This window comes from Rhinoderma darwinii, unplaced genomic scaffold, assembly GCF_050947455.1.
Source record: "Rhinoderma darwinii isolate aRhiDar2 unplaced genomic scaffold, aRhiDar2.hap1 Scaffold_516, whole genome shotgun sequence".
NCBI classification, from domain to species: Eukaryota; Metazoa; Chordata; class Amphibia; order Anura; family Rhinodermatidae; genus Rhinoderma; species Rhinoderma darwinii.
In genome coordinates this window covers 202-19801 of record NW_027464064.1, presented here as the reverse complement: position 1 = coordinate 19801, position 19600 = coordinate 202, and the positions used below count along the sequence as shown (strand labels likewise).

Sequence of the window (19600 nt, the reverse complement as noted above, 5' to 3'; positions counted from 1 at the left end):
GTGTTTCCGGCATTTCACATTGGAACACCTCATTCACCTTCCTTGTCTTCTCTCCGCCCTCCCTTTTAGGTAAGTTAAAGAGCTGCACCTGAGCCAGCCACTGATTGATTGATTGATTGATTGATTGATTGATTGATTGATTGATTGATGCAGCACAACAGTCAAATAGTGGAGTGGAGTAGGGGAACAGCAAACAGCCAATAAAGCAGCCCGCCCGCTCGCCTGCCCGCCACAATGGACCTACCTGTGTACACTAGATGGATGTGATGGAATGTACTGTCGTCCCTACATTTCAAGAAGAAGTAAGAATTGCAGTTGCAACAAAGCCTTGCTTGCCTACAAAGAGAGCAGCAATTTGGATTTGTTACTATGTTACCTAGAAGAATAACAAACTGTGCAAGGATGGAGGTTGTAGGAGCAAGGAGAAGTTGTCTGTAAAGTTGGTGGATGCCTATTTTCCATTTTGCAGTCCCTTGTCTCCCTCTTGTGGCCTCCTGGAGGCAACTAGCTGTGCAAAAAAAAGACAGCCTGGCGGCCGGCTGTTGCAGTGTTGCCCTCTCAGGCAACACTGAGTGACTGACTGAGCCTCACCGTCTTATATAAAGTTCAGACGGAACTTTGCACGTGTCATAGTGGAGCCCTCAGGATTCCAGAGCCAGCTTTCTGACATCATAATGGGGCCTCAGAGATAAAAGCCTGGGCCCAGGCAGTGTTGGTCAGTGCTGCTCAGCAGGCAGCACTGGACTGGACTGGATTACAGCTGATACAAGGTGTGAAGGAACAAGGGGTGGCTGTGGGCATGCACTTGCTGCCGCTGCCAGTGTTTATCTGCATGGCAGCAGGGCATTTGGGCGTTGCCAGGAAGGCGTTTTTATGTAGATTCCTCCTCTTTCAGCACTGCATTGTGGTGCAAGCAAAAGAAGCAAATCCTGTCTGGCTTCCTCTCCGGCCTTTATTCACCTCCCGTGTAGCTGTGAGTGTGTGAGCCTGCAGGGCCCCATGGAATTGCCTAGAAGTAGGCTGAATCGCTGCAAGGGCTGAACAGCAGTATCGGGCAGGCTCGGGCAACGCGCGGCCCGTTCGGGTTATCGCTTCTCGGCCTTTTGGCTAAGATCAAGTGTAGTATCTGTTCTTATCAGTTTAATATCTGATACGTCCCCTATCTGGGGACCATATATTAAATGGATTTTTAGAACAGGGAGATGGAAATAGAGCTTGCTCTGTCCACTCCACGCATTGACCTGGTATTGCAGTATTTCCAGGACCGGTGCACCCTTTCCTTATGTGTTGACTAAAAGCAGATTCCAAAAGTGTTTTTTGTCTTTGCTATTGTTTCTGTCTTTCTGAAGGGATCTCCCCTTTTAATCCCATTATTTCAACACCTGTTGGACAATGCATGAGTGATAATGAGCTCATTGATTAAATGCAATTAATGAATAGATTGCCACCTCTTGTTGTGTGTCGTCTGTGTTTCTGTGTTTCCGGCATTTCACATTGGAACACCTCATTCACCTTCCTTGTCTTCTCTCCGCCCTCCCTTTTAGGTAAGTTAAAGAGCTGCACCTGAGCCAGCCACTGATTGATTGATTGATTGATTGATTGATTGATTGATTGATTGATGCAGCACAACAGTCAAATAGTGGAGTGGAGTAGGGGAACAGCAAACAGCCAATAAAGCAGCCCGCCCGCTCGCCTGCCCGCCACAATGGACCTACCTGTGTACACTAGATGGATGTGATGGAATGTACTGTCGTCCCTACATTTCAAGAAGAAGTAAGAATTGCAGTTGCAACAAAGCCTTGCTTGCCTACAAAGAGAGCAGCAATTTGGATTTGTTACTATGTTACCTAGAAGAATAACAAACTGTGCAAGGATGGAGGTTGTAGGAGCAAGGAGAAGTTGTCTGTAAAGTTGGTGGATGCCTATTTTCCATTTTGCAGTCCCTTGTCTCCCTCTTGTGGCCTCCTGGAGGCAACTAGCTGTGCAAAAAAAAGACAGCCTGGCGGCCGGCTGTTGCAGTGTTGCCCTCTCAGGCAACACTGAGTGACTGACTGAGCCTCACCGTCTTATATAAAGTTCAGACGGAACTTTGCACGTGTCATAGTGGAGCCCTCAGGATTCCAGAGCCAGCTTTCTGACATCATAATGGGGCCTCAGAGATAAAAGCCTGGGCCCAGGCAGTGTTGGTCAGTGCTGCTCAGCAGGCAGCACTGGACTGGACTGGATTACAGCTGATACAAGGTGTGAAGGAACAAGGGGTGGCTGTGGGCATGCACTTGCTGCCGCTGCCAGTGTTTATCTGCATGGCAGCAGGGCATTTGGGCGTTGCCAGGAAGGCGTTTTTATGTAGATTCCTCCTCTTTCAGCACTGCATTGTGGTGCAAGCAAAAGAAGCAAATCCTGTCTGGCTTCCTCTCCGGCCTTTATTCACCTCCCGTGTAGCTGTGAGTGTGTGAGCCTGCAGGGCCCCATGGAATTGCCTAGAAGTAGGCTGAATCGCTGCAAGGGCTGAACAGCAGTATCGGGCAGGCTCGGGCAACGCGCGGCCCGTTCGGGTTATCGCTTCTCGGCCTTTTGGCTAAGATCAAGTGTAGTATCTGTTCTTATCAGTTTAATATCTGATACGTCCCCTATCTGGGGACCATATATTAAATGGATTTTTAGAACAGGGAGATGGAAATAGAGCTTGCTCTGTCCACTCCACGCATTGACCTGGTATTGCAGTATTTCCAGGACCGGTGCACCCTTTCCTTATGTGTTGACTAAAAGCAGATTCCAAAAGTGTTTTTTGTCTTTGCTATTGTTTCTGTCTTTCTGAAGGGATCTCCCCTTTTAATCCCATTATTTCAACACCTGTTGGACAATGCATGAGTGATAATGAGCTCATTGATTAAATGCAATTAATGAATAGATTGCCACATCTTGTTGTGTGTCGTCTGTGTTTCTGTGTTTCCGGCATTTCACATTGGAACACCTCATTCACCTTCCTTGTCTTCTCTCCGCCCTCCCTTTTAGGTAAGTTAAAGAGCTGCACCTGAGCCAGCCATTGATTGATTGATTGATTGATTGATTGATTGATTGATTGATTGATTGATGCAGCACAACAGTCAAATAGTGGAGTGGAGTAGGGGAACAGCAAACAGCCAATAAAGCAGCCCGCCCGCTCGCCTGCCCGCCACAATGGACCTACCTGTGTACACTAGATGGATGTGATGGAATGTACTGTCGTCCCTACATTTCAAGAAGAAGTAAGAATTGCAGTTGCAACAAAGCCTTGCTTGCCTACAAAGAGAGCAGCAATTTGGATTTGTTACTATGTTACCTAGAAGAATAACAAACTGTGCAAGGATGGAGGTTGTAGGAGCAAGGAGAAGTTGTCTGTAAAGTTGGTGGATGCCTATTTTCCATTTTGCAGTCCCTTGTCTCCCTCTTGTGGCCTCCTGGAGGCAACTAGCTGTGCAAAAAAAAGACAGCCTGGCGGCCGGCTGTTGCAGTGTTGCCCTCTCAGGCAACACTGAGTGACTGACTGAGCCTCACCGTCTTATATAAAGTTCAGACGGAACTTTGCACGTGTCATAGTGGAGCCCTCAGGATTCCAGAGCCAGCTTTCTGACATCATAATGGGGCCTCAGAGATAAAAGCCTGGGCCCAGGCAGTGTTGGTCAGTGCTGCTCAGCAGGCAGCACTGGACTGGACTGGATTACAGCTGATACAAGGTGTGAAGGAACAAGGGGTGGCTGTGGGCATGCACTTGCTGCCGCTGCCAGTGTTTATCTGCATGGCAGCAGGGCATTTGGGCGTTGCCAGGAAGGCGTTTTTATGTAGATTCCTCCTCTTTCAGCACTGCATTGTGGTGCAAGCAAAAGAAGCAAATCCTGTCTGGCTTCCTCTCCGGCCTTTATTCACCTCCCGTGTAGCTGTGAGTGTGTGAGCCTGCAGGGCCCCATGGAATTGCCTAGAAGTAGGCTGAATCGCTGCAAGGGCTGAACAGCAGTATCGGGCAGGCTCGGGCAACGCGCGGCCCGTTCGGGTTATCGCTTCTCGGCCTTTTGGCTAAGATCAAGTGTAGTATCTGTTCTTATCAGTTTAATATCTGATACGTCCCCTATCTGGGGACCATATATTAAATGGATTTTTAGAACAGGGAGATGGAAATAGAGCTTGCTCTGTCCACTCCACGCATTGACCTGGTATTGCAGTATTTCCAGGACCGGTGCACCCTTTCCTTATGTGTTGACTAAAAGCAGATTCCAAAAGTGTTTTTTGTCTTTGCTATTGTTTCTGTCTTTCTGAAGGGATCTCCCCTTTTAATCCCATTATTTCAACACCTGTTGGACAATGCATGAGTGATAATGAGCTCATTGATTAAATGCAATTAATGAATAGATTGCCACCTCTTGTTGTGTGTCGTCTGTGTTTCTGTGTTTCCGGCATTTCACATTGGAACACCTCATTCACCTTCCTTGTCTTCTCTCCGCCCTCCCTTTTAGGTAAGTTAAAGAGCTGCACCTGAGCCAGCCACTGATTGATTGCTTGATTGATTGATTGATTGATTGATTGATTGATTGATTGATTGATTGATTGATGCAGCACAACAGTCAAATAGTGGAGTGGAGTAGGGGAACAGCAAACAGCCAATAAAGCAGCCCGCCCACTCGCCTGCCCGCCACAATGGACCTACCTGTGTACACTAGATGGATGTGATGGAATGTACTGTCGTCCCTACATTTCAAGAAGAAGTAAGAATTGCAGTTGCAACAAAGCCTTGCTTGCCTACAAAGAGAGCAGCAATTTGGATTTGTTACTATGTTACCTAGAAGAATAACAAACTGTGCAAGGATGGAGGTTGTAGGAGCAAGGAGAAGTTGTCTGTAAAGTTGGTGGATGCCTATTTTCCATTTTGCAGTCCCTTGTCTCCCTCTTGTGGCCTCCTGGAGGCAACTAGCTGTGCAAAAAAAGACAGCCTGGCGGCCGGCTGTTGCAGTGTTGCCCTCTCAGGCAACACTGAGTGACTGACTGAGCCTCACCGTCTTATATAAAGTTCAGACGGAACTTTGCACGTGTCATAGTGGAGCCCTCAGGATTCCAGAGCCAGCTTTCTGACATCATAATGGGGCCTCAGAGATAAAAGCCTGGGCCCAGGCAGTGTTGGTCAGTGCTGCTCAGCAGGCAGCACTGGACTGGACTGGATTACAGCTGATACAAGGTGTGAAGGAACAAGGGGTGGCTGTGGGCATGCACTTGCTGCCGCTGCCAGTGTTTATCTGCATGGCAGCAGGGCATTTGGGCGTTGCCAGGAAGGCGTTTTTATGTAGATTCCTCCTCTTTCAGCACTGCATTGTGGTGCAAGCAAAAGAAGCAAATCCTGTCTGGCTTCCTCTCCGGCCTTTATTCACCTCCCGTGTAGCTGTGAGTGTGTGAGCCTGCAGGGCCCCATGGAATTGCCTAGAAGTAGGCTGAATCGCTGCAAGGGCTGAACAGCAGTATCGGGCAGGCTCGGGCAACGCGCGGCCCGTTCGGGTTATCGCTTCTCGGCCTTTTGGCTAAGATCAAGTGTAGTATCTGTTCTTATCAGTTTAATATCTGATACGTCCCCTATCTGGGGACCATATATTAAATGGATTTTTAGAACAGGGAGATGGAAATAGAGCTTGCTCTGTCCACTCCACGCATTGACCTGGTATTGCAGTATTTCCAGGACCGGTGCACCCTTTCCTTATGTGTTGACTAAAAGCAGATTCCAAAAGTGTTTTTTGTCTTTGCTATTGTTTCTGTCTTTCTGAAGGGATCTCCCCTTTTAATCCCATTATTTCAACACCTGTTGGACAATGCATGAGTGATAATGAGCTCATTGATTAAATGCAATTAATGAATAGATTGCCACCTCTTGTTGTGTGTCGTCTGTGTTTCTGTGTTTCCGGCATTTCACATTGGAACACCTCATTCACCTTCCTTGTCTTCTCTCCGCCCTCCCTTTTAGGTAAGTTAAAGAGCTGCACCTGAGCCAGCCACTGATTGATTGATTGATTGATTGATTGATTGATTGATTGATGCAGCACAACAGTCAAATAGTGGAGTGGAGTAGGGGAACAGCAAACAGCCAATAAAGCAGCCCGCCCGCTCGCCTGCCCGCCACAATGGACCTACCTGTGTACAATAGATGGATGTGATGGAATGTACTGTCGTCCCTACATTTCAAGAAGAAGTAAGAATTGCAGTTGCAACAAAGCCTTGCTTGCCTACAAAGAGAGCAGCAATTTGGATTTGTTACTATGTTACCTAGAAGAATAACAAACTGTGCAAGGATGGAGGTTGTAGGAGCAAGGAGAAGTTGTCTGTAAAGTTGGTGGATGCCTATTTTCCATTTTGCAGTCCCTTGTCTCCCTCTTGTGGCCTCCTGGAGGCAACTAGCTGTGCAAAAAAAAGACAGCCTGGCGGCCGGCTGTTGCAGTGTTGCCCTCTCAGGCAACACTGAGTGACTGGCTGAGCCTCACCGTCTTATATAAAGTTCAGACGGAACTTTGCACGTGTCATAGTGGAGCCCTCAGGATTCCAGAGCCAGCTTTCTGACATCATAATGGGGCCTCAGAGATAAAAGCCTGGGCCCAGGCAGTGTTGGTCAGTGCTGCTCAGCAGGCAGCACTGGACTGGACTGGATTACAGCTGATACAAGGTGTGAAGGAACAAGGGGTGGCTGTGGGCATGCACTTGCTGCCGCTGCCAGTGTTTATCTGCATGGCAGCAGGGCATTTGGGCGTTGCCAGGAAGGCGTTTTTATGTAGATTCCTCCTCTTTCAGCACTGCATTGTGGTGCAAGCAAAAGAAGCAAATCCTGTCTGGCTTCCTCTCCGGCCTTTATTCACCTCCCGTGTAGCTGTGAGTGTGTGAGCCTGCAGGGCCCCATGGAATTGCCTAGAAGTAGGCTGAATCGCTGCAAGGGCTGAACAGCAGTATCGGGCAGGCTCGGGCAACGCGCGGCCCGTTCGGGTTATCGCTTCTCGGCCTTTTGGCTAAGATCAAGTGTAGTATCTGTTCTTATCAGTTTAATATCTGATACGTCCCCTATCTGGGGACCATATATTAAATGGATTTTTAGAACAGGGAGATGGAAATAGAGCTTGCTCTGTCCACTCCACGCATTGACCTGGTATTGCAGTATTTCCAGGACCGGTGCACCCTTTCCTTATGTGTTGACTAAAAGCAGATTCCAAAAGTGTTTTTTGTCTTTGCTATTGTTTCTGTCTTTCTGAAGGGATCTCCCCTTTTAATCCCATTATTTCAACACCTGTTGGACAATGCATGAGTGATAATGAGCTCATTGATTAAATGCAATTAATGAATAGATTGCCACCTCTTGTTGTGTGTCGTCTGTGTTTCTGTGTTTCCGGCATTTCACATTGGAACACCTCATTCACCTTCCTTGTCTTCTCTCCGCCCTCCCTTTTAGGTAAGTTAAAGAGCTGCACCTGAGCCAGCCACTGATTGATTGATTGATTGATTGATTGATTGATTGATTGATTGATTGATTGATTGATTGATTGATGCAGCACAACAGTCAAATAGTGGAGTGGAGTAGGGGAACAGCAAACAGCCAATAAAGCAGCCCGCCCGCTCGCCTGCCCGCCACAATGGACCTACCTGTGTACACTAGATGGATGTGATGGAATGTACTGTCGTCCCTACATTTCAAGAAGAAGTAAGAATTGCAGTTGCAACAAAGCCTTGCTTGCCTACAAAGAGAGCAGCAATTTGGATTTGTTACTATGTTACCTAGAAGAATAACAAACTGTGCAAGGATGGAGGTTGTAGGAGCAAGGAGAAGTTGTCTGTAAAGTTGGTGGATGCCTATTTTCCATTTTGCAGTCCCTTGTCTCCCTCTTGTGGCCTCCTGGAGGCAACTAGCTGTGCAAAAAAAAGACAGCCTGGCGGCCGGCTGTTGCAGTGTTGCCCTCTCAGGCAACACTGAGTGACTGACTGAGCCTCACCGTCTTATATAAAGTTCAGACGGAACTTTGCACGTGTCATAGTGGAGCCCTCAGGATTCCAGAGCCAGCTTTCTGACATCATAATGGGGCCTCAGAGATAAAAGCCTGGGCCCAGGCAGTGTTGGTCAGTGCTGCTCAGCAGGCAGCACTGGACTGGACTGGATTACAGCTGATACAAGGTGTGAAGGAACAAGGGGTGGCTGTGGGCATGCACTTGCTGCCGCTGCCAGTGTTTATCTGCATGGCAGCAGGGCATTTGGGCGTTGCCAGGAAGGCGTTTTTATGTAGATTCCTCCTCTTTCAGCACTGCATTGTGGTGCAAGCAAAAGAAGCAAATCCTGTCTGGCTTCCTCTCCGGCCTTTATTCACCTCCCGTGTAGCTGTGAGTGTGTGAGCCTGCAGGGCCCCATGGAATTGCCTAGAAGTAGGCTGAATCGCTGCAAGGGCTGAACAGCAGTATCGGGCAGGCTCGGGCAACGCGCGGCCCGTTCGGGTTATCGCTTCTCGGCCTTTTGGCTAAGATCAAGTGTAGTATCTGTTCTTATCAGTTTAATATCTGATACGTCCCCTATCTGGGGACCATATATTAAATGGATTTTTAGAACAGGGAGATGGAAATAGAGCTTGCTCTGTCCACTCCACGCATTGACCTGGTATTGCAGTATTTCCAGGACCGGTGCACCCTTTCCTTATGTGTTGACTAAAAGCAGATTCCAAAAGTGTTTTTTGTCTTTGCTATTGTTTCTGTCTTTCTGAAGGGATCTCCCCTTTTAATCCCATTATTTCAACACCTGTTGGACAATGCATGAGTGATAATGAGCTCATTGATTAAATGCAATTAATGAATAGATTGCCACCTCTTGTTGTGTGTCGTCTGTGTTTCTGTGTTTCCGGCATTTCACATTGGAACACCTCATTCACCTTCCTTGTCTTCTCTCCGCCCTCCCTTTTAGGTAAGTTAAAGAGCTGCACCTGAGCCAGCCACTGATTGATTGCTTGATTGATTGATTGATTGATTGATGCAGCACAACAGTCAAATAGTGGAGTGGAGTAGGGGAACAGCAAACAGCCAATAAAGCAGCCCGCCCGCTCGCCTGCCCGCCACAATGGACCTACCTGTGTACACTAGATGGATGTGATGGAATGTACTGTCGTCCCTACATTTCAAGAAGAAGTAAGAATTGCAGTTGCAACAAAGCCTTGCTTGCCTACAAAGAGAGCAGCAATTTGGATTTGTTACTATGTTACCTAGAAGAATAACAAACTGTGCAAGGATGGAGGTTGTAGGAGCAAGGAGAAGTTGTCTGTAAAGTTGGTGGATGCCTATTTTCCATTTTGCAGTCCCTTGTCTCCCTCTTGTGGCCTCCTGGAGGCAACTAGCTGTGCAAAAAAAAGACAGCCTGGCGGCCGGCTGTTGCAGTGTTGCCCTCTCAGGCAACACTGAGTGACTGACTGAGCCTCACCGTCTTATATAAAGTTCAGACGGAACTTTGCACGTGTCATAGTGGAGCCCTCAGGATTCCAGAGCCAGCTTTCTGACATCATAATGGGGCCTCAGAGATAAAAGCCTGGGCCCAGGCAGTGTTGGTCAGTGCTGCTCAGCAGGCAGCACTGGACTGGACTGGATTACAGCTGATACAAGGTGTGAAGGAACAAGGGGTGGCTGTGGGCATGCACTTGCTGCCGCTGCCAGTGTTTATCTGCATGGCAGCAGGGCATTTGGGCGTTGCCAGGAAGGCGTTTTTATGTAGATTCCTCCTCTTTCAGCACTGCATTGTGGTGCAAGCAAAAGAAGCAAATCCTGTCTGGCTTCCTCTCCGGCCTTTATTCACCTCCCGTGTAGCTGTGAGTGTGTGAGCCTGCAGGGCCCCATGGAATTGCCTAGAAGTAGGCTGAATCGCTGCAAGGGCTGAACAGCAGTATCGGGCAGGCTCGGGCAACGCGCGGCCCGTTCGGGTTATCGCTTCTCGGCCTTTTGGCTAAGATCAAGTGTAGTATCTGTTCTTATCAGTTTAATATCTGATACGTCCCCTATCTGGGGACCATATATTAAATGGATTTTTAGAACAGGGAGATGGAAATAGAGCTTGCTCTGTCCACTCCACGCATTGACCTGGTATTGCAGTATTTCCAGGACCGGTGCACCCTTTCCTTATGTGTTGACTAAAAGCAGATTCCAAAAGTGTTTTTTGTCTTTGCTATTGTTTCTGTCTTTCTGACGGGATCTCCCCTTTTAATCCCATTATTTCAACACCTGTTGGACAATGCATGAGTGATAATGAGCTCATTGATTAAATGCAATTAATGAATAGATTGCCACCTCTTGTTGTGTGTCGTCTGTGTTTCTGTGTTTCCGGCATTTCACATTGGAACACCTCATTCACCTTCCTTGTCTTCTCTCCGCCCTCCCTTTTAGGTAAGTTAAAGAGCTGCACCTGAGCCAGCCACTGATTGATTGATTGATTGATTGATTGATTGATTGATTGATTGATGCAGCACAACAGTCAAATAGTGGAGTGGAGTAGGGGAACAGCAAACAGCCAATAAAGCAGCCCGCCCGCTCGCCTGCCCGCCACAATGGACCTACCTGTGTACACTAGATGGATGTGATGGAATGTACTGTCGTCCCTACATTTCAAGAAGAAGTAAGAATTGCAGTTGCAACAAAGCCTTGCTTGCCTACAAAGAGAGCAGCAATTTGGATTTGTTACTATGTTACCTAGAAGAATAACAAACTGTGCAAGGATGGAGGTTGTAGGAGCAAGGAGAAGTTGTCTGTAAAGTTGGTGGATGCCTATTTTCCATTTTGCAGTCCCTTGTCTCCCTCTTGTGGCCTCCTGGAGGCAACTAGCTGTGCAAAAAAAAGACAGCCTGGCGGCCGGCTGTTGCAGTGTTGCCCTCTCAGGCAACACTGAGTGACTGACTGAGCCTCACCGTCTTATATAAAGTTCAGACGGAACTTTGCACGTGTCATAGTGGAGCCCTCAGGATTCCAGAGCCAGCTTTCTGACATCATAATGGGGCCTCAGAGATAAAAGCCTGGGCCCAGGCAGTGTTGGTCAGTGCTGCTCAGCAGGCAGCACTGGACTGGACTGGATTACAGCTGATACAAGGTGTGAAGGAACAAGGGGTGGCTGTGGGCATGCACTTGCTGCCGCTGCCAGTGTTTATCTGCATGGCAGCAGGGCATTTGGGCGTTGCCAGGAAGGCGTTTTTATGTAGATTCCTCCTCTTTCAGCACTGCATTGTGGTGCAAGCAAAAGAAGCAAATCCTGTCTGGCTTCCTCTCCGGCCTTTATTCACCTCCCGTGTAGCTGTGAGTGTGTGAGCCTGCAGGGCCCCATGGAATTGCCTAGAAGTAGGCTGAATCGCTGCAAGGGCTGAACAGCAGTATCGGGCAGGCTCGGGCAACGCGCGGCCCGTTCGGGTTATCGCTTCTCGGCCTTTTGGCTAAGATCAAGTGTAGTATCTGTTCTTATCAGTTTAATATCTGATACGTCCCCTATCTGGGGACCATATATTAAATGGATTTTTAGAACAGGGAGATGGAAATAGAGCTTGCTCTGTCCACTCCACGCATTGACCTGGTATTGCAGTATTTCCAGGACCGGTGCACCCTTTCCTTATGTGTTGACTAAAAGCAGATTCCAAAAGTGTTTTTTGTCTTTGCTATTGTTTCTGTCTTTCTGAAGGGATCTCCCCTTTTAATCCCATTATTTCAACACCTGTTGGACAATGCATGAGTGATAATGAGCTCATTGATTAAATGCAATTAATGAATAGATTGCCACCTCTTGTTGTGTGTCGTCTGTGTTTCTGTGTTTCCGGCATTTCACATTGGAACACCTCATTCACCTTCCTTGTCTTCTCTCCGCCCTCCCTTTTAGGTAAGTTAAAGAGCTGCACCTGAGCCAGCCACTGATTGATTGATTGATTGATTGATTGATTGATTGATTGATTGATTGATTGATTGATGCAGCACAACAGTCAAATAGTGGAGTGGAGTAGGGGAACAGCAAACAGCCAATAAAGCAGCCCGCCCGCTCGCCTGCCCGCCACAATGGACCTACCTGTGTACACTAGATGGATGTGATGGAATGTACTGTCGTCCCTACATTTCAAGAAGAAGTAAGAATTGCAGTTGCAACAAAGCCTTGCTTGCCTACAAAGAGAGCAGCAATTTGGATTTGTTACTATGTTACCTAGAAGAATAACAAACTGTGCAAGGATGGAGGTTGTAGGAGCAAGGAGAAGTTGTCTGTAAAGTTGGTGGATGCCTATTTTCCATTTTGCAGTCCCTTGTCTCCCTCCTGTGGCCTCCTGGAGGCAACTAGCTGTGCAAAAAAAAGACAGCCTGGCGGCCGGCTGTTGCAGTGTTGCCCTCTCAGGCAACACTGAGTGACTGACTGAGCCTCACCGTCTTATATAAAGTTCAGACGGAACTTTGCACGTGTCATAGTGGAGCCCTCAGGATTCCAGAGCCAGCTTTCTGACATCATAATGGGGCCTCAGAGATAAAAGCCTGGGCCCAGGCAGTGTTGGTCAGTGCTGCTCAGCAGGCAGCACTGGACTGGACTGGATTACAGCTGATACAAGGTGTGAAGGAACAAGGGGTGGCTGTGGGCATGCACTTGCTGCCGCTGCCAGTGTTTATCTGCATGGCAGCAGGGCATTTGGGCGTTGCCAGGAAGGCGTTTTTATGTAGATTCCTCCTCTTTCAGCACTGCATTGTGGTGCAAGCAAAAGAAGCAAATCCTGTCTGGCTTCCTCTCCGGCCTTTATTCACCTCCCGTGTAGCTGTGAGTGTGTGAGCCTGCAGGGCCCCATGGAATTGCCTAGAAGTAGGCTGAATCGCTGCAAGGGCTGAACAGCAGTATCGGGCAGGCTCGGGCAACGCGCGGCCCGTTCGGGTTATCGCTTCTCGGCCTTTTGGCTAAGATCAAGTGTAGTATCTGTTCTTATCAGTTTAATATCTGATACGTCCCCTATCTGGGGACCATATATTAAATGGATTTTTAGAACAGGGAGATGGAAATAGAGCTTGCTCTGTCCACTCCACGCATTGACCTGGTATTGCAGTATTTCCAGGACCGGTGCACCCTTTCCTTATGTGTTGACTAAAAGCAGATTCCAAAAGTGTTTTTTGTCTTTGCTATTGTTTCTGTCTTTCTGAAGGGATCTCCCCTTTTAATCCCATTATTTCAACACCTGTTGGACAATGCATGAGTGATAATGAGCTCATTGATTAAATGCAATTAATGAATAGATTGCCACCTCTTGTTGTGTGTCGTCTGTGTTTCTGTGTTTCCGGCATTTCACATTGGAACACCTCATTCACCTTCCTTGTCTTCTCTCCGCCCTCCCTTTTAGGTAAGTTAAAGAGCTGCACCTGAGCCAGCCACTGATTGATTGATTGATTGATTGATTGATTGATTGATTGATTGATTGATGCAGCACAACAGTCAAATAGTGGAGTGGAGTAGGGGAACAGCAAACAGCCAATAAAGCAGCCCGCCCGCTCGCCTGCCCGCCACAATGGACCTACCTGTGTACACTAGATGGATGTGATGGAATGTACTGTCGTCCCTACATTTCAAGAAGAAGTAAGAATTGCAGTTGCAACAAAGCCTTGCTTGCCTACAAAGAGAGCAGCAATTTGGATTTGTTACTATGTTACCTAGAAGAATAACAAACTGTGCAAGGATGGAGGTTGTAGGAGCAAGGAGAAGTTGTCTGTAAAGTTGGTGGATGCCTATTTTCCATTTTGCAGTCCCTTGTCTCCCTCCTGTGGCCTCCTGGAGGCAACTAGCTGTGCAAAAAAAAGACAGCCTGGCGGCCGGCTGTTGCAGTGTTGCCCTCTCAGGCAACACTGAGTGACTGACTGAGCCTCACCGTCTTATATAAAGTTCAGACGGAACTTTGCACGTGTCATAGTGGAGCCCTCAGGATTCCAGAGCCAGCTTTCTGACATCATAATGGGGCCTCAGAGATAAAAGCCTGGGCCCAGGCAGTGTTGGTCAGTGCTGCTCAGCAGGCAGCACTGGACTGGACTGGATTACAGCTGATACAAGGTGTGAAGGAACAAGGGGTGGCTGTGGGCATGCACTTGCTGCCGCTGCCAGTGTTTATCTGCATGGCAGCAGGGCATTTGGGCGTTGCCAGGAAGGCGTTTTTATGTAGATTCCTCCTCTTTCAGCACTGCATTGTGGTGCAAGCAAAAGAAGCAAATCCTGTCTGGCTTCCTCTCCGGCCTTTATTCACCTCCCGTGTAGCTGTGAGTGTGTGAGCCTGCAGGGCCCCATGGAATTGCCTAGAAGTAGGCTGAATCGCTGCAAGGGCTGAACAGCAGTATCGGGCAGGCTCGGGCAACGCGCGGCCCGTTCGGGTTATCGCTTCTCGGCCTTTTGGCTAAGATCAAGTGTAGTATCTGTTCTTATCAGTTTAATATCTGATACGTCCCCTATCTGGGGACCATATATTAAATGGATTTTTAGAACAGGGAGATGGAAATAGAGCTTGCTCTGTCCACTCCACGCATTGACCTGGTATTGCAGTATTTCCAGGACCGGTGCACCCTTTCCTTATGTGTTGACTAAAAGCAGATTCCAAAAGTGTTTTTTGTCTTTGCTATTGTTTCTGTCTTTCTGAAGGGATCTCCCCTTTTAATCCCATTATTTCAACACCTGTTGGACAATGCATGAGTGATAATGAGCTCATTGATTAAATGCAATTAATGAATAGATTGCCACCTCTTGTTGTGTGTCGTCTGTGTTTCTGTGTTTCCGGCATTTCACATTGGAACACCTCATTCACCTTCCTTGTCTTCTCTCCGCCCTCCCTTTTAGGTAAGTTAAAGAGCTGCACCTGAGCCAGCCACTGATTGATTGATTGATTGATTGATTGATTGATTGATTGATTGATTGATTGATTGATGCAGCACAACAGTCAAATAGTGGAGTGGAGTAGGGGAACAGCAAACAGCCAATAAAGCAGCCCGCCCGCTCGCCTGCCCGCCACAATGGACCTACCTGTGTACACTAGATGGATGTGATGGAATGTACTGTCGTCCCTACATTTCAAGAAGAAGTAAGAATTGCAGTTGCAACAAAGCCTTGCTTGCCTACAAAGAGAGCAGCAATTTGGATTTGTTACTATGTTACCTAGAAGAATAACAAACTGTGCAAGGATGGAGGTTGTAGGAGCAAGGAGAAGTTGTCTGTAAAGTTGGTGGATGCCTATTTTCCATTTTGCAGTCCCTTGTCTCCCTCTTGTGGCCTCCTGGAGGCAACTAGCTGTGCAAAAAAAAGACAGCCTGGCGGCCGGCTGTTGCAGTGTTGCCCTCTCAGGCAACACTGAGTGACTGACTGAGCCTCACCGTCTTATATAAAGTTCAGACGGAACTTTGCACGTGTCATAGTGGAGCCCTCAGGATTCCAGAGCCAGCTTTCTGACATCATAATGGGGCCTCAGAGATAAAAGCCTGGGCCCAGGCAGTGTTGGTCAGTGCTGCTCAGCAGGCAGCACTGGACTGGACTGGATTACAGCTGATACAAGGTGTGAAGGAACAAGGGGTGGCTGTGGGCATGCACTTGCTGCCGCTGCCAGTGTTTATCTGCATGGCAGCAGGGCATTTGGGCGTTGCCAGGAAGGCATTTTTATGTAGATTCCTCCTCTTTCAGCACTGCATTGTGGTGCAAGCAAAAGAAGCAAATCCTGTCTGGCTTCCTCTCCGGCCTTTATTCACCTCCCGTGTAGCTGTGAGTGTGTGAGCCTGCAGGGCCCCATGGAATTGCCTAGAAGTAGGCTGAATCGCTGCAAGGGCTGAACAGCAGTATCGGGCAGGCTCGGGCAACGCGCGGCCCGTTCGGGTTATCGCTTCTCGGCCTTTTGGCTAAGATCAAGTGTAGTATCTGTTCTTATCAGTTTAATATCTGATACGTCCCCTATCTGGGGACCATATATTAAATGGATTTTTAGAACAGGGAGATGGAAATAGAGCTTGCTCTGTCCACTCCACGCATTGACCTGGTATTGCAGTATTTCCAGGACCGGTGCACCCTTTCCTTATGTGTTGACTAAAAGCAGATTCCAAAAGTGTTTTTTGTCTTTGCTATTGTTTCTGTCTTTCTGAAGGGATCTCCCCTTTTAATCCCATTATTTCAACACCTGTTGGACAATGCATGAGTGATAATGAGCTCATTGATTAAATGCAATTAATGAATAGATTGCCACCTCTTGTTGTGTGTCGTCTGTGTTTCTGTGTTTCCGGCATTTCACATTGGAACACCTCATTCACCTTCCTTGTCTTCTCTCCGCCCTCCCTTTTAGGTAAGTTAAAGAGCTGCACCTGAGCCAGCCACTGATTGATTGATTGATTGATTGATTGATTGATTGATTGATTGATTGATTGATTGATTGATGCAGCACAACAGTCAAATAGTGGAGTGGAGTAGGGGAACAGCAAACAGCCAATAAAGCAGCCCGCCCGCTCGCCTGCCCGCCACAATGGACCTACCTGTGTACACTAGATGGATGTGATGGAATGTACTGTCGTCCCTACATTTCAAGAAGAAGTAAGAATTGCAGTTGCAACAAAGCCTTGCTTGCCTACAAAGAGAGCAGCAATTTGGATTTGTTACTATGTTACCTAGAAGAATAACAAACTGTGCAAGGATGGAGGTTGTAGGAGCAAGGAGAAGTTGTCTGTAAAGTTGGTGGATGCCTATTTTCCATTTTGCAGTCCCTTGTCTCCCTCTTGTGGCCTCCTGGAGGCAACTAGCTGTGCAAAAAAAAGACAGCCTGGCGGCCGGCTGTTGCAGTGTTGCCCTCTCAGGCAACACTGAGTGACTGACTGAGCCTCACCGTCTTATATAAAGTTCAGACGGAACTTTGCACGTGTCATAGTGGAGCCCTCAGGATTCCAGAGCCAGCTTTCTGACATCATAATGGGGCCTCAGAGATAAAAGCCTGGGCCCAGGCAGTGTTGGTCAGTGCTGCTCAGCAGGCAGCACTGGACTGGACTGGATTACAGCTGATACAAGGTGTGAAGGAACAAGGGGTGGCTGTGGGCATGCACTTGCTGCCGCTGCCAGTGTTTATCTGCATGGCAGCAGGGCATTTGGGCGTTGCCAGGAAGGCGTTTTTATGTAGATTCCTCCTCTTTCAGCACTGCATTGTGGTGCAAGCAAAAGAAGCAAATCCTGTCTGGCTTCCTCTCCGGCCTTTATTCACCTCCCGTGTAGCTGTGAGTGTGTGAGCCTGCAGGGCCCCATGGAATTGCCTAGAAGTAGGCTGAATCGCTGCAAGGGCTGAACAGCAGTATCGGGCAGGCTCGGGCAACGCGCGGCCCGTTCGGGTTATCGCTTCTCGGCCTTTTGGCTAAGATCAAGTGTAGTATCTGTTCTTATCAGTTTAATATCTGATACGTCCCCTATCTGGGGACCATATATTAAATGGATTTTTAGAACAGGGAGATGGAAATAGAGCTTGCTCTGTCCACTCCACGCATTGACCTGGTATTGCAGTATTTCCAGGACCGGTGCACCCTTTCCTTATGTGTTGACTAAAAGCAGATTCCAAAAGTGTTTTTTGTCTTTGCTATTGTTTCTGTCTTTCTGAAGGGATCTCCCCTTTTAATCCCATTATTTCAACACCTGTTGGACAATGCATGAGTGATAATGAGCTCATTGATTAAATGCAATTAATGAATAGATTGCCACCTCTTGTTGTGTGTCGTCTGTGTTTCTGTGTTTCCGGCATTTCACATTGGAACACCTCATTCACCTTCCTTGTCTTCTCTCCGCCCTCCCTTTTAGGTAAGTTAAAGAGCTGCACCTGAGCCAGCCACTGATTGATTGATTGATTGATTGATTGATTGATTGATTGATTGATGCAGCACAACAGTCAAATAGTGGAGTGGAGTAGGGGAACAGCAAACAGCCAATAAAGCAGCCCGCCCGCTCGCCTGCCCGCCACAATGGACCTACCTGTGTACACTAGATGGATGTGATGGAATGTACTGTCGTCCCTACATTTCAAGAAGAAGTAAGAATTGCAGTTGCAACAAAGCCTTGCTTGCCTACAAAGAGAGCAGCAATTTGGATTTGTTACTATGTTACCTAGAAGAATAACAAACTGTGCAAGGATGGAGGTTGTAGGAGCAAGGAGAAGTTGTCTGTAAAGTTGGTGGATGCCTATTTTCCATTTTGCAGTCCCTTGTCTCCCTCTTGTGGCCTCCTGGAGGCAACTAGCTGTGCAAAAAAAAGACAGCCTGGCGGCCGGCTGTTGCAGTGTTGCCCTCTCAGGCAACACTGAGTGACTGACTGAGCCTCACCGTCTTATATAAAGTTCAGACGGAACTTTGCACGTGTCATAGTGGAGCCCTCAGGATTCCAGAGCCAGCTTTCTGACATCATAATGGGGCCTCAGAGATAAAAGCCTGGGCCCAGGCAGTGTTGGTCAGTGCTGCTCAGCAGGCAGCACTGGACTGGACTGGATTACAGCTGATACAAGGTGTGAAGGAACAAGGGGTGGCTGTGGGCATGCACTTGCTGCCGCTGCCAGTGTTTATCTGCATGGCAGCAGGGCATTTGGGCGTTGCCAGGAAGGCGTTTTTATGTAGATTCCTCCTCTTTCAGCACTGCATTGTGGTGCAAGCAAAAGAAGCAAATCCTGTCTGGCTTCCTCTCCGGCCTTTATTCACCTCCCGTGTAGCTGTGAGTGTGTGAGCCTGCAGGGCCCCATGGAATTGCCTAGAAGTAGGCTGAATCGCTGCAAGGGCTGAACAGCAGTATCGGGCAGGCTCGGGCAACGCGCGGCCCGTTCGGGTTATCGCTTCTCGGCCTTTTGGCTAAGATCAAGTGTAGTATCTGTTCTTATCAGTTTAATATCTGATACGTCCCCTATCTGGGGACCATATATTAAATGGATTTTTAGAACAGGGAGATGGAAATAGAGCTTGCTCTGTCCACTCCACGCATTGACCTGGTATTGCAGTATTTCCAGGACCGGTGCACCCTTTCCTTATGTGTTGACTAAAAGCAGATTCCAAAAGTGTTTTTTGTCTTTGCTATTGTTTCTGTCTTTCTGAAGGGATCTCCCCTTTTAATCCCATTATTTCAACACCTGTTGGACAATGCATGAGTGATAATGAGCTCATTGATTAAATGCAATTAATGAATAGATTGCCACCTCTTGTTGTGTGTCGTCTGTGTTTCTGTGTTTCCGGCATTTCACATTGGAACACCTCATTCACCTTCCTTGTCTTCTCTCCGCCCTCCCTTTTAGGTAAGTTAAAGAGCTGCACCTGAGCCAGCCACTGATTGATTGATTGATTGATTGATTGATTGATTGATTGATTGATTGATTGATTGATGCAGCACAACAGTCAAATAGTGGAGTGGAGTAGGGGAACAGCAAACAGCCAATAAAGCAGCCCGCCCGCTCGCCTGCCCGCCACAATGGACCTACCTGTGTACACTAGATGGATGTGATGGAATGTACTGTCGTCCCTACATTTCAAGAAGAAGTAAGAATTGCAGTTGCAACAAAGCCTTGCTTGCCTACAAAGAGAGCAGCAATTTGGATTTGTTACTATGTTACCTAGAAGAATAACA

At 47.8% G+C, this 19600-nt stretch overlaps 13 non-coding genes across 13 annotated transcripts; all 13 read left to right on the top strand.

Moving 5' to 3' along the window:
• Positions 1 to 1087: 1087 nt before the first annotated feature.
• On the top strand, positions 1088 to 1278 carry LOC142721226 (U2 spliceosomal RNA). Its single transcript, XR_012873979.1, has one exon. It is a non-coding gene; the product is annotated as a U2 spliceosomal RNA (small nuclear RNA).
• A 1280-nt stretch (positions 1279 to 2558) lies between these two features.
• Positions 2559 to 2749, top strand: LOC142721214 (U2 spliceosomal RNA). Its single transcript, XR_012873967.1, has one exon. It is a non-coding gene; the product is annotated as a U2 spliceosomal RNA (small nuclear RNA).
• A 1284-nt stretch (positions 2750 to 4033) lies between these two features.
• On the top strand, positions 4034 to 4224 carry LOC142721202 (U2 spliceosomal RNA). The gene has a single exon (XR_012873955.1). It is a non-coding gene; the product is annotated as a U2 spliceosomal RNA (small nuclear RNA).
• A 1299-nt stretch (positions 4225 to 5523) lies between these two features.
• Positions 5524 to 5714, top strand: LOC142721190 (U2 spliceosomal RNA). Its single transcript, XR_012873943.1, has one exon. It is a non-coding gene; the product is annotated as a U2 spliceosomal RNA (small nuclear RNA).
• A 1276-nt stretch (positions 5715 to 6990) lies between these two features.
• Positions 6991 to 7181, top strand: LOC142721178 (U2 spliceosomal RNA). Its single transcript, XR_012873931.1, has one exon. It is a non-coding gene; the product is annotated as a U2 spliceosomal RNA (small nuclear RNA).
• A 1300-nt stretch (positions 7182 to 8481) lies between these two features.
• LOC142721166 (U2 spliceosomal RNA) lies at positions 8482 to 8672 on the top strand. The gene has a single exon (XR_012873920.1). It is a non-coding gene; the product is annotated as a U2 spliceosomal RNA (small nuclear RNA).
• A 1272-nt stretch (positions 8673 to 9944) lies between these two features.
• Positions 9945 to 10135, top strand: LOC142721154 (U2 spliceosomal RNA). The gene has a single exon (XR_012873907.1). It is a non-coding gene; the product is annotated as a U2 spliceosomal RNA (small nuclear RNA).
• Positions 10136 to 11415: 1280 nt separating this feature from the next.
• Positions 11416 to 11606, top strand: LOC142721142 (U2 spliceosomal RNA). Its single transcript, XR_012873895.1, has one exon. It is a non-coding gene; the product is annotated as a U2 spliceosomal RNA (small nuclear RNA).
• Positions 11607 to 12898: 1292 nt separating this feature from the next.
• LOC142721130 (U2 spliceosomal RNA) lies at positions 12899 to 13089 on the top strand. Its single transcript, XR_012873883.1, has one exon. It is a non-coding gene; the product is annotated as a U2 spliceosomal RNA (small nuclear RNA).
• A 1284-nt stretch (positions 13090 to 14373) lies between these two features.
• LOC142721118 (U2 spliceosomal RNA) lies at positions 14374 to 14564 on the top strand. The gene has a single exon (XR_012873871.1). It is a non-coding gene; the product is annotated as a U2 spliceosomal RNA (small nuclear RNA).
• A 1292-nt stretch (positions 14565 to 15856) lies between these two features.
• Positions 15857 to 16047, top strand: LOC142721327 (U2 spliceosomal RNA). The gene has a single exon (XR_012874078.1). It is a non-coding gene; the product is annotated as a U2 spliceosomal RNA (small nuclear RNA).
• Positions 16048 to 17343: 1296 nt separating this feature from the next.
• Positions 17344 to 17534, top strand: LOC142721314 (U2 spliceosomal RNA). The gene has a single exon (XR_012874066.1). It is a non-coding gene; the product is annotated as a U2 spliceosomal RNA (small nuclear RNA).
• A 1280-nt stretch (positions 17535 to 18814) lies between these two features.
• On the top strand, positions 18815 to 19005 carry LOC142721302 (U2 spliceosomal RNA). The gene has a single exon (XR_012874054.1). It is a non-coding gene; the product is annotated as a U2 spliceosomal RNA (small nuclear RNA).
• The last annotated feature ends 595 nt before the right edge of the window (positions 19006 to 19600 follow it).